Below are 10,970 nucleotides of genomic sequence, written 5' to 3'. Positions count from 1 at the left end.
TCCACAGAAATGAAGCAATTTGTATGTACACTCTACTTGTAACTGTGCAACCCGGGCTTGGCCATTGGCACCTTCACTCTACGTGACTCAACAGTGTTGAAGGAAACAGGTTTTTATTAATAGGGTTCCAACGTTGCAAGTGCTGAGAACACTCCTGCTGAGTTTTCCTCTCCCATGAGACACAGAACCTCCCTTGCTCCCCAAAAGGCTGCAAGCCAAAACCAACCCAGAAGTTGCCCGTGTCCTTATCTGTCCATCAGCCAGTCTCTCAAACAGATCTCCATCTTCTCGGGAATGTGCACTTGTGGGTTTCAGAGTCCCCATCCTCTTGCAGCAGCTGTCCTTCAGCATCTGGGGTGTGCTGTTCTCGGCCTCCATGTAGCAGTCCCAGAAACAGTGTGCCCTGTTGCACTGTCCCAGAGGGTGAAGCCCAGGGAGGCACACATCCCTGTGTGGGACCCTGCCTCCAGGAGTGGGCTCCCCACCTCTGTGAGGTCTAAGCCTCTGGTGGGCCCTTCATATCCTAGTCCCATGAGTGCTCTCATCTGTGTGGGGAGCAGGGCCGGAGGTCCAAAATGTCCAAATGCCAAAAACCGAGATAAAGAGAGAGCTTGCACCAAGCTCTGAAGTCCCATACCAAGAGAGTGACTTGTCTGCACATCCTTCAGAGAAATAGAATTCTGCAACTGAGCATTCCCTGTCACAATTCAGCTGCAAGCACCTCTTGTGTCTGTGCTTGGCCTGGCAGGTCCCTGCAACTCCATCAGCGCTGCTGCTATCTTCTCCAGGCAGGCAGGCCTTGTGGCTGACCCCTCTGCAGACCTCCTCTGACTTCGTGGCACCCTCCTGACCTTTGGCCCACCCTAGTTTAAATGCTTGGCTCAGAACTTCCTATGGGACGTCATATCTGGCTCTTCCTATGGTGTGTTGGTAGTGTCTGCCATTTTTGTCAGTTCTGCAGTGTCTTTGATGCTCTTTCAGCTGCCATCTTTAGTCAGGGCAAGAGTTCCCAATGACACACAGGCATTGGGGTGGGCATCTGCCCCCTGGCTATGTCAGAAGTCACTGCACATTCTCACAGTCAGGTATAAAAGTTGCCCTGGGCAGCAGCCTTCTTGCCATCAGGAAGGCAGGGCTATTGATTTTGCCTTTCTTTTGCAATGTGTCTTAAACACTGTACCTTCCGCTGTTCCCTGCCCCCGGTCCTGCCTCAAGACAGAGTTTCTGGGGTAGTCCCCTATTATCAGAGGATGAATGTGCTGTACCCTGTCACATACTTTGTGGTAGCAAAGTCTATAATTATATTAGAAAGATTCTTTTTTAAAATACATTTTATTGATTTTGCTATTACAGTATCCTATTTTTTCTTGCCCCTTTTCTCCTCCTCTCCACAACCCCCTCCCACCAGCATTCCCCCACTGTAGTCAATTTCCATAGGTTGTACCTATAAATTCTCTGGCTTCTTTGTTTCCCATGCTATTCTTAACCTTCCCCTGCCTATTTTGTACCTACCATTTATGTTTCTTATTTCCTGTATGTTTCCCCCTTTCAGTCCTTTCTCCCTCAGTGCTGATAACCCTCCATGTGATCTCCATTTCTGTGATTCTGCTCCTGTTCTAATTGTTTATTTAGTTTTTGTTTCTTAGATTCAGTTGTTGGTTTGCTCTCATTTTAGTTTTCATATTTTAATCATCTTCTTTTCCTTAGGTAAGTCCCTTTAATATTTTATATAATAATGGCTTGCTGATGAGAAATTCCTTTATCTTGACCTTATCTGAGAAGCACTTTATCTGCCCTTTTATTCTAAATGAAAGCTTTGCTGGTTAGAGCAATCTTGGACGTAGGTCCTTGCCTTTTACGGCTTTGGATCTTGCTTTCCAGCCCCTTCTTTTCTTCAAGATTTCTTTTGAGAAGTTGGCTGGTGGTCTTATGGGAACTACTTTGTAGGTAACTGTCTCCTTTTTTCTTGTTGCTTTTTAGACAATCCCACTATCTTTACTCTTGGGTGATATAATTATGATGTGCCTTGGTGTGTGCTTCCTTACGTCCAACTTCTTTGGGACTCTCTTGAGCTTCCTGGACTTCCTGGAAGTCTATTTCCTTAGCCAGATCAGGGAAGTTTTCCTTCATTATTTTTCCAAATAAGTTTTCAACTTCTCGCTCTTCATTTTCTCCTTCTGGCACCCCTATGATTCAGATGTTGGAGCATTTAACATTGTCCTGGAGATTCTTAAGCCTCTCCTCATTTCTTCGAATTCTTGTTTCTTCATTCTGTTCTGGTTGAATGTGTATTTCTTTCTTCTGCTCCAAATTGTTGATTTGAGTCTCAGTTTTCTTCCCTTCAGTGTTGGTTCCCTGTACGTATTTCTTTAGTTCACTTTGCATAGCCTTCACTTCTTCCTATATTTGCAACCATACTCAAGTATTTCTCTGAGCATCCTGATTACCAGTGTCTTGAACTGTGCATCTGAATGGTTGGCTATCACTTTATCACTTAGTTCTATTTTAGAAGCTTTGATCTGTTCTTTTATTGGGCCATATTTCTTTGGGCATACCTGTTACATAGTCGGGGGCAGAGTCATAGATATTTGCTAGGATGAGGCAACTCATTTCAATGCATTGTGGCATTGTATGTGGGGGAGGGGTCTGAGAGGAAACAGTGCCACTTCCTTGGCTCTCAGCCGGCTTTCAGTCACTTCCCCTGCCACCCACAAGCAAATTGGGCCCTTCTGGTGCTGGTTTTTGGGTGGGTGGGTTTTTGTATGTTCTAGGACCCTATGTGACTCTCGAACAAACTCTCCTATAAACCTGAGAGTTTCTCCCACCACCTCAACCGATACAGATCTTTGCACTCAGGGGTTTTGAGGCCTTATTTTCACATGCTGGAGACCTGGGTTGCACAGTCTGTCTTGCTCACCAGTTGTTCCTCCCAGTTTGTACACATGTAAATGTGGGACCACCCATGCCATCCATGCCTTTCCGTGCATCCTCTCCACACCTTCTGCCCTCCTCCACCCCTCCTACCAGTCTGGATGAATGTTTTTTCTTAACTCCTTAACTGTCAAACTTCCATACAGTTTGATTCCTGTCAGTTCTGGTTATTTTTTGTTTTTAAACTTGTTGTCTTTCCGGTTGTGCAATGAGGCAAAGTGTATCTACCTACATCTCTGTCTTGGTGGGAAGTCAAAATGATTCTTAAACTGCCTCATTCTTTCTTTCTGGGAATGTAAGCGAACATATTTTTTAGATATGATCATTTCTTTTATTGCACTTAGACACTAAGGCAAATTACATACAGGCTCTATTTTAATATGTTATGAATTTAGTACTCAACTTTTACTGTGTTTTAACACTGGTTTTACAGACTCCTTTTAATTTTTATTTTCATTATTTTCTTGGCTTAAATAACCAAAATCTATTGTTTCACAGTTACAGAGTCCAAAATCAAAGTGTCTGCAGGTTAGTTTCTCCTAAGTGCTGTGAGAGAAGGGCTGTGCCATGTCTCTCATTGGCTTATAAGATGGTGGTCTTTTCACCTCATCTTCCATTAGACATGTGTGTTTCTTTGTCTAAATTCCTCTTTTATGAGTCATGTTGGATTAGAATTCACCCTAGCAACCTCATTTTAGCTTTGTTACCTCTGTAACAACCCTGTCTCCAAATTAGGTCACATTCTGAAGTACTGAGTATTAGGATTATGATATGACTTTTTTGAGGGACACAATTCAACCTATACCAGTTGCTTTCCTTTAGCTACTATTACAGAAAAATGAAGCAACCAGACACCGAGGATTCAGGAGCACGATCTTTATTTATGTGCAGGAGCCCAGAGGAGGGTGATCTCCAAATTCTGAGTCCCGAACAAAGGGTCCTTGGGGTTTATATAGTCTGCAGCTTCCTGTCCACATGGTCAAGCAGGATACAGAAGTGGAATGCAGAAGTTAGTCTATTTCCTTATTTGGGGATATCTGAGGTGCTGTGGCTCTCATTGGCTGTGTAGCAGAAGCAGGTTACAGAAGCGGAATGCGGAAGTTAGACTCTCCTATGGGGCATTCTTAGGCTAGGGGAAAAGGGGCTTTTCTCTATCATTCCCCCCTGTGGGTGCTTAGACAGCACTTTCGTGTGTCTTAGCATCCAATAACAGGAATCTCTGCTCTTGCTGTTGCTGGAGCATGAGAATGCAGCTAGTGGTCTTCCGTACTAGTGCTCCTTCTAACTGGCTGACTACTGTTCTGATGGCCCAGGGTCCTACGTTAATGACTAGGATGAGAATGATCAAGGGTCCTAGGACAGGGACTAGGAAGGAGAGAAGAGTGTCCTGCCACCAGGAGGATGCTCCCATCTCAGGTCTGGGCCATAGTCTGTCTTTAAGTTCATTTATGCATTGTAAATTTTCTTCAACTAAGCCACTTCCATTAACAAAATAGCAACACTCTTCTCCTAGGAATATACAGGCCCCCCCTTTTTCCTGGATTCAGAGCATTAATGAGGTTTCTTTCCTCATCATTTTTCACCTCCTGTGATTAACTATTAGAAGGGGTTCTGAGATTCCTTTCTCCTTCTGGAATCATATAAAGGACAATGGACGAAGGTCTCATCTTCTTATAAGTACTTCAGGCTGGACATGGACGTCGTCCCACCTACCCTTGGGTCAGGGGTACCCTGAAAAAGGAGGAGGGGGGTGCAGCATGGCGGAGTCCTTCCTGCAAGGGGAAGGACCTTACAGGGTCCTGGTCAGTTGGCTGTCACCAGAAAGTCGCAGGCTTGGTGTCCAAAGGCTGGCATTACTGGACCGTTGGCTTCTGGTCAGGTCATATTCTGTGAGACTGTCTTTTGGGATGACATTCCATTGCAAGGTCCTTCTTGAAATGACATTTAAGAGTGGCAATTTGACAGGTCCTTTGCACCTGTAAATTGTATATCTTTGGTGACATCACAAACCTGGTTTCAACTATTAAATGAAAATAAGACAGTTTTAAGACAGTTAGCTGCGCCATTCTGATATCCAATACTGAGCATAGTGATTTTCCTTGAACTATAATTTTTCTCCTTAAGATCACCCTTATTACAGGGACTACTTTGGGTCCCACTTTTGATTTTGACTGTTCATTTGCATAAACACACCAAGAGCAGCCTGGATCACTTATGATCTTTAAGTCCGCTTTGCTGGAACTCACACAGGGAACCTTCAGATTAACTTCTCAGTCTACCCCTCAGGGCACAGAAGCAGAGCCACACATCTGCCATCTGGCTTCCCCTGTACCAGTCATTTCACTCAAATCCTTGAGCCTCCATTGTGCCTATAGGTTCCTTTTAGCCATCTTTCAGGAAGGCAACCTTCGTTCCTTCCCCGGAAAGACTGTCACGAACAGCACAACCAACCAAAGTACCGGGTTTTTCTCGTGGGCTTTTGCTAGCTTCTCAAGTCAATCCCAGTTCCTTAGGGCTTTCTGGTGATGACCAGAACCGATACATGCCTCCTTCAGGTGTGACATTCCCGTCAAAGTCCTGGTTAACAAAACCACTATTAATGACTGCTCTTATTGGTTTTATGCAAAGAAACCTTACGTCATCATTCATTCTTTCAGAATGCCAAATTCTGGAGGGATCAGGTAGGGAGAAAAACACAAAACTTGAAGGAAAATTTTTCTCCTTCTAATACCTATTAAGATGCATCTCCATGCCTTATACCTTCTGTTACTAACACCACATAATTTCTTTCTAAAACTTTCACATTTCCATTTATTTTTATAACGTCCCACAGACTTTCTGCACTATTCATAAACCTTCTATAGCCTTTTTACCTATCCAGATTTATCCATAAACTCAGTATCTGGCACCTAAAAGTCCCTAGATTTGCAGGGACATTTTTCACCTTTCTGAAGCTTAGACCTTGCAAACACCCTATAAATCAGATGGTCAGCCTTGGACCTCAGTTCATGACCTTTAAAACCAGAGCCACTCCTATCAGAACCAGTTACACAGAGAACTTGACTGCTGCAGTGTCCACACAGCAGTAGCACACAGCTAAGCAGGTTTACAGAAGCAAGAAAGCAGGGCTGCTGATGGGGTCATATAATGTTCTTTTGTTCTCACTTCTTAGTTACTTAGTTGCTTACCCCTCCTTATCTTAGTGGCTCAGCACACGGACCGAGTCCCTCTGACTTGTCTGGGCTTGTCTAAACAGGTCTCCTGCTACATCTCCCCGCTTTATCCATTCTGAGGATGGGAGGAGGTCTCCTAAAGACTTTGGGGGCATTCCTAATTCTAAGTAGTGCCAGCGGCAGCAAATCAGTCCAAAGTCGTCCAGTCTCCTTCTCGGTGAATGATTTTAGATTTCTGGCCAGGGCCTCTCCGAGGGGAGTGGGAGAGTTTCTGAAGCTCTGTGGCAGTCTGGTCTGGGTCTAAGCCAGCTAGGCTGAGGGCTGTAGGTGCCTGTAACCCTGGTCTTTGTTGCCTGCCAGTGGGCTTTTTCTCTTCCCTTTTCTAATACCCATATATCCAATACTGAGCCAAAACACAGAGTTCCAAAACAACACACAGGCATTCTCTTGCACCAGTGTGTTCACTGGTGCCTTGCAAAAACATGTTCCTTCCAGCCCAGTCTCATGGCAGAGACATGCTGCTTTGCCTCAGGCTGAAACACCAATCAGCCCCAAATGACCCTTCCTGGGTCCCGGGTGGCAAAGGCACTCTCCCCAACCAGCTACAGGTGACCTTTGCTAGGTCTTCAGGTGTGGAGACATACTCCTTCAGGCCCGGTCTCATGGCAGAGACATGCTGCTTTGCCTCAGGCTGAAGCACTCATCAGCCCCAATTGACCCTTCTTGGGTCCCAGGTGGTAGAGGCATTCTCCCCAACCGGCTACAGGCAACCTTTCCTAGGTCTTACAATACAGTTTTCTGATCAGAAATAGAACCACATGTGAGAAATTTTCTCTTTTCCCATGAAACCAGAAAACAAGTAGTTGAGGTTTCCTGTACTCTAGGTTTAAGACTTTCACATCTTTTATACATATTTCTACTTATCTAGTTTTATCTATCGTTCTTTTTTTTACTCTTGGTTCCTCTGCTTAGGCAATCTGGTGGCTCTCTGCTCCCGGGAGGTATCTGGTTTCCTGAAGGACCCACTGCCGGGCCACCCTGCTGCGACATTGTCTAATTGTTTAGACAGGTAGGCTACTGGCCTTTTCTAGGGTTCGTAGTCTTGGGTTTGTGGGCTGGCTGAGAGCCCGGTGGCCCCTTGTACTAAGACCTCCTTCCCGGTGGGGGGTCCGACCGAGACCGTGACTACTGAATGTTCCGCCCCAGTGTCTACCATAAAGTCAATGTCCTGGCCCCCGACTTTTACTCTGACTATGGGCTCCTGGGGACCAAGCACAATGGAGCCCGGTCCTCCTCAGTCTTGGCTGAACCCAGCAGAGGGCTAATACATTAGGGGCTGGCACCGGCAGGACTGTCTGACTGTCAGGCGACTCTTCCCGCTGCCTGGGGGCCGGGCAGTCTCGTTTCCTGTGTCCTCATCTTTGCAGTAAGCACACTGATATTTTTTTTACTTTGAAGTGTCCCTTGGGGGGCCAGCCGACCCCGAAAGTTGGCCATTCTGAGGTACAAAAAGTCTCAAGTTGTTCTGCATTCAGAGATGGGTCTTGCCCTCTAAATTTACTGAAGTTCTTGAGCATACAATCTAAGACTGTGGAAGGCCCGCCTCCCACTCGGCACAGACACACAAAGGGTGGGGTTCACCCGCTCGCCCACCTGGCCTTACCCCTCGTGGGGTGAAGTTGGTCTTAGCTAAGGCTACCCCAGCAGAATTCGGGGTTAACTGCCAACCGTTATGCCATATGACCTGACACAGGAACCACAGGTTGGGACCCAATCTTGCTCCATAGGTTTTTCACCTGTGGAGCCACAAACACATACACTCTTACTTTCACTCTCAGACACTCAGAAGTTAAACATTCCCTCCCCCAGTGAGGGTCCGGTGGTCGGACTACCTAGTCTCAATCCTCAGGCAGATCTGGGAGGACTCGAACCTCCCTTCCTGGTCTCGGGTCTGATCGCTCCCCAAGTGAGGGTCCAGTGATCGGACTTAGTCTAAGTTCCTGACTCCGATCAAATCTTCTGGCTATGAGAGGTGATCAGTCTCTCCCTGGTCTCAGGTCTGGTCCCCGGGGCATTTACCGATTTCCAATTCTGCGCCTTCTGATAGATAGTGGTTCGAAACCCTCACTTCCCGACTGGAGTCACGGGTCGGCGTCCAGTGCCCCGACCGGTCGGGGCCTAAGAAATCTCAGGGCACGTGCTCCCCCGGTCTCTGGTTGGGCCACTGGCCACCCAGTCCGCCCTGTCCAGCTGGCAGCAAATTGGCCCGAATTTATGTAAGGTCGCTTCCCAGTCAGGGAACCAAATGTTACAGAAAAATGAAGCGACCAGACACCGAGGGTTCAGGAGCACGATCTTTATTTATGTGCACAAGCCCAGAGGAGGGTGATCTCCAAATTCTGAGCCCCGAACAAAGGGTCCTTGGGGTTTATATAGTCTGCAGCTTCCTGTCCACATGGTCAAGCAGGATACAGAAGTGGAATGCGGAAGTTAGGTCTACTTCCTTATTTGGGGATATCTGAGGCTCCGTGGCTCTCTATAGCTGCGCGGCAGAAGCAGGTTACAGAAGTGGAATGCAGAAGTTAGACTCTCCTGTGGGGCGTTCTTAGGCTAGGGGAAAAGGGGCTTTTCTCTATCATTACCAGCACACTTAAGGCCAACTCCTTCCTGGGGCTTACTGACCTTCCTGTGATGTGGCTCCTCCTGGACTCTGCAGCTTATCTCTTCCCTCCCTGCATGCCCTCTTGCATTCCATGCTCTAGTTGTTAGACATTTCTTGCTTCTTCTTTTAGGGACTTACTTTTCCATCTGCCTGCAATGCCCGTTCTCCCTATGTTAGTTCTGGTGATTAGTCCTCACCTTTCAGACTCAAATTAGCTATCATATCCTTTCAGGAGCCCGTCATGCCATTCTTCTACCAGTTCCGGATCAGGCACCTCTCATGCACCTACAATATTGAACCAAATCCTAGTGCTTCCACACCGTCTTCCTCACTGTGCGGTGAACTGCCCAGATACGAGGCCTGCATCTGGTTCTTTGTCATACCCACATAGGCTAACCCCTGAGTGCTGCCTGGAACACAACAGTCCCTTGGTTTTTTGATAGAAGTGCCTAGATGGCAATTTAGGATTTTGAATAGCTATAAGAAAGAAATGCAGTAAACCTCAAGTTGCTGTCTAAAAAGCAGCAGAGACCAGCTAGGAATGGCGGGAGCCATCTCTCCTGGAAGGTGCCTTTGGTTGGTTTCTCATGGCTTCAACTTGAAAGCAGACGCACAGGGGCTCTGAGTTGGGGAAACTCTTAGAGATCACGTAGGCCAACCCCCTCACTGTAAAGAAGGAGGAAATTGAGGCTTGATGGGAGGAAGGGCCTTGATTATCATGACATTGTGTTTCTGTTTGGGGCAAAACATCTTTTTTTAAAGACTTTATTTATTTATCTTTAGAGGGGAAGGGAAGGAGAGAAGGAGAGAAATACCAATGTGTGGTTGCCTCTTGTGAGTCCCCTGCTGGGAACTGGCCTGCAACCCATTCATGTGCCCTGACTGGGAATCGAACCGCGATCGTGTGGTTCGCAGGCCCATGCTCAATCCACTGAGCTACACCAGCCAGGCAAAACATCTTTTTTTTTTAAATTGAGATGTAACTGATACATATCATTATATTAGTTTCAAGTATACAACCTTTTCTCAATATTTGAATATATTGTTAAATGATCACCACAAGTCTAGTTAACACCCATCACACACATAGTTTCTTTTTTCTTGTGATGAGGTCTTTTAAAATCTAGCCTCTTAGCAACTTTCAAATATATAATACAGTCACCATATTGTACATTATATCTCCTATTAAAAATTAAATGAGAATTTTTTCATATACACTATTAAGGTAATACTACTACTAAAACATTCAGAAATGAGAGAAAAGGAAGAAAAAGTATTAACTGTTCCCCTAAGTTATTTGTAAACAATTACTGTTAATATTCAGGGAATTTTGAAAATTTTTATTTGATTTTTTTAGAGTGACAAAAGAAGGGGAGAGAGAGCGTACCTAGACTTAATCCTAAAGAGAGAGAGAGAAACATTGATTTATTGTTCCACCTATTTATGCATTCATTGGTTGATTCTTACATGTATGTGCCCTGATGGTATTGAACCTACAACCTTGGTGTATAGGGACCACACGCTAATCAACTGAGCTACCTGGCCAGGGCTAACATTTAGAAAATTGTCTTCCAGGCTTTTTTATGTGCTTAGATTTACTAGTTTTTTACATCATTATGATCTTTAATAGCTGCGGAATAGGAAGTAGTTATACCCTATTAACAAGGGCATCCTCCAACTATTGTACATTTACATTATTTCTATTTTTTTTTGTTGTAAATGCTATTTCCTCTAATGAGATGAACATTTGTGTATAGTCTTGTTCATTTTCTTCCATATTATTTTTCCATTAAAGGGAGAGGTTAATACTTTCTTATAAATGTCAGCTTCCTTTTAAGAAGGAGACATTTTTATAGATGCTATGGTGATGATTCTTCCTCCTACACCTATTTAAAAATTATATTGATTGATTTTAAAAAGAGAAACACTGATATGTTGTTCTACTTATTTAGGCATTCATTGGTTGGTCCTTGTATGTGTCCTGATCCAAGGTCAAACCTGCAACCTTGGTGTATAGGGACCACGCTCTAACCAACTGAGCTGCCCAGCCAGGGTCCTTCCTCCACCTCTTTAAGTCAAGTTCTCTCTTCTACACTGGTTTGGTTTATGTAGGAAATTCCATATGACCTATCTTTTTTTTCCATGATGTTCTTCATTTCTTACAGTTCTGCATCAACTCCCGGATAGTCTTCTCTCACAATTCC

Source organism: Sturnira hondurensis, unplaced genomic scaffold (genome assembly GCF_014824575.4).
Source record: "Sturnira hondurensis isolate 20B ecotype Veracruz unplaced genomic scaffold, ASM1482457v3 Scaffold0022542, whole genome shotgun sequence".
NCBI classification, from domain to species: Eukaryota; Metazoa; Chordata; class Mammalia; order Chiroptera; family Phyllostomidae; genus Sturnira; species Sturnira hondurensis.
The sequence above is the reverse complement of the archived record's forward strand: the minus strand, read 5'-3'. Positions refer to the sequence as shown.